We start from the raw sequence: 2,240 nt of genomic DNA, 5'->3' as shown, positions 1-2,240 counted from the left end.
TGTTAAATATGTCTGTTTAGCCACCTTGTTCAGGATAAATCCCTGTTTTATTCACAACACTCTTGAAGTATCTGTTTCCAGCTTCTTTCCAAAGGCCACTTCTTGCAGTCTCTCAAAAAGGTCACCCTTCAGGCTGCAATACTTCATGAAAGCTAAAAGCCTCCTCTCCAAATTTATGAATGTCATCATTCTTCAGTTGACAACACATTCATGAAACTAAACAAACTCCATCAAAAAGAAGAAAGGGCCCAAATCAATAACCTAACATTCTAGCTTGAGAAATTAGAAAATACAGTCAACTAAAATCAAACACCACTAAGGGAGTAATAAAGAATAGAGCAGACACAAACTAGAAAAACTGACTCTAGAAGAAATAGATAATCTGCATAGATACATAATAAGTAAAAGGACTGCTTTAGTGATCAAAAAAACTTCCCTCAAAGAAAAGCTCAGAACCGAATGACTCTAGGGATGACATCTAACAAATACTTTAGAACAATTAACATCAATCCTTACAGCTCTTTCAAAAAAAATAGAAGAGATCTTAATCTTGAACAGACCAATAACAAAGAGTGAGAGTAAATCAGCAATTTTAAACTTGCTGGCCAGATGTGGTGGTTTACATCTGTAATCCCAGCACTTTTGGAGGCCAAGGCAGGTGGATCACTTGAGGTCAGGAGTTTGAGACCAGCCTGGCCAACATGGTGAAACCCCATCTCTAAAAAAAACACAAAAATTAGCTGGGTATGGTGGTAAGCACCTGTAATACCAGCTACTCAGGAGGCTGAGGCAGGAGAATTGCTTAAACTCAGGAGACGGAGGTTGCAGTGAACTGAGATCACGCCACTGCACTCCAGCCTGGGTGACAGAGTGAGACTACCTGTCTCAAAATAAATAAATAAATAAATAAAAATTGCCAACAAAAAAGCCCAAGGCCAGATGGATTCACAGCTGAATGCTATCAGAAGTTCAAAGAAGAATTGGCATTCCACTTACTGAAACTATTCCAAAAAATTGAGAAAGAGGGAATCTTCCCTAACTCATTCTATGAAGCCGGTATCACCCTGATGCCAAAGGCAAGAAAGGACATAACAAAACATGAAAACTACACAGCAATATCCCTGAAGAACACAAATGCAAAAATTCTCAACAAAATACCAGTGAATCAAATCCAATAGCACATCAAAAAGATAATTCACCATGATCATGTGGGTGTCATCCCAGGGATGGTGATGGTTCAACATATGCAAATCAATAAATGCGACCAATCACATAAACAGAATTAAAAACAAAAATCATATGATTATCTCAATAGATGCAGAAAAATCATTTGATGAAATCCAGCATCCCTTTATAATAAAAATCCTCAACAAAGGTTTTTTAGGCATAGAAGGGACGTACCTCAAAATAATGAAAGCCATGTATGACAAACCCACAGCCAACATCGTATTTATTGAGGAAAGGTTGAAAGCATTTCTCCTAAGAACCGGAATAAGTAAAGGATGCCCACTTTCACCATTTCTAGTCAACGTAGCACTGGAAGTCCTAGCCAGCCTAATCAAGCAAGAAAAAGAAAGGGCATTCAAATGGGAAAAGAGGAACTCAAACTCTCTCTGTTTACTGATGATATGATATTACACCTGGAAAACTCTAAAGTTTCCTCCGGGCCGGGAGTGGTGGCTCATGCCTGTAATCCCAGCACTTTTGAAGATTGCTGACCAGGGAGGCTCTAGCCCTTGAGCCTCCGGAAAAGTCTGTCTAAAGGATTGTTCACCAATCCCAAAGGAGGGGAGAGACTCTTAAACTTCGAAAACATGGTCCTCAACATTAATGACTCTGATTTATGTAATTAGAAGCACAGCTTACACCTATGACACATTTTGGGGAAAACTACAAAAGCTCATAACAAGAAGTGTGAACTATAGTGATTCTAGTTAACCACAGCACACCCGGAATTGCCTGAACTATGGTGATTCTAGTTAACCACAGCACACCCGGAATTGCATGAACTACGGTGATTCTAGTTAACCACAACACACCCAGAATTGCCTGAACTATGGTGATTCTAGTTAACCCCAGGACACCCTGAATTGACTGAGGGTTGATTTTGGAGGTCTCCTCATTACTGGAGTGCTGAAAGGCCCAAGTTATCACACACCCCAGGACACCCTGAATTGACTGAGGGTTGATTTTGGAGGTCTCCTCATTACTGGAGTGCTGAAAGGCCCAAGTTATCACAC

This window comes from Colobus angolensis, unplaced genomic scaffold, assembly GCF_000951035.1.
Source record: "Colobus angolensis palliatus isolate OR3802 unplaced genomic scaffold, Cang.pa_1.0 Scaffold14, whole genome shotgun sequence".
Lineage (NCBI taxonomy): Eukaryota > Metazoa > Chordata > Mammalia > Primates > Cercopithecidae > Colobus > Colobus angolensis.
The sequence above is the reverse complement of the archived record's forward strand: the minus strand, read 5'-3'. Positions refer to the sequence as shown.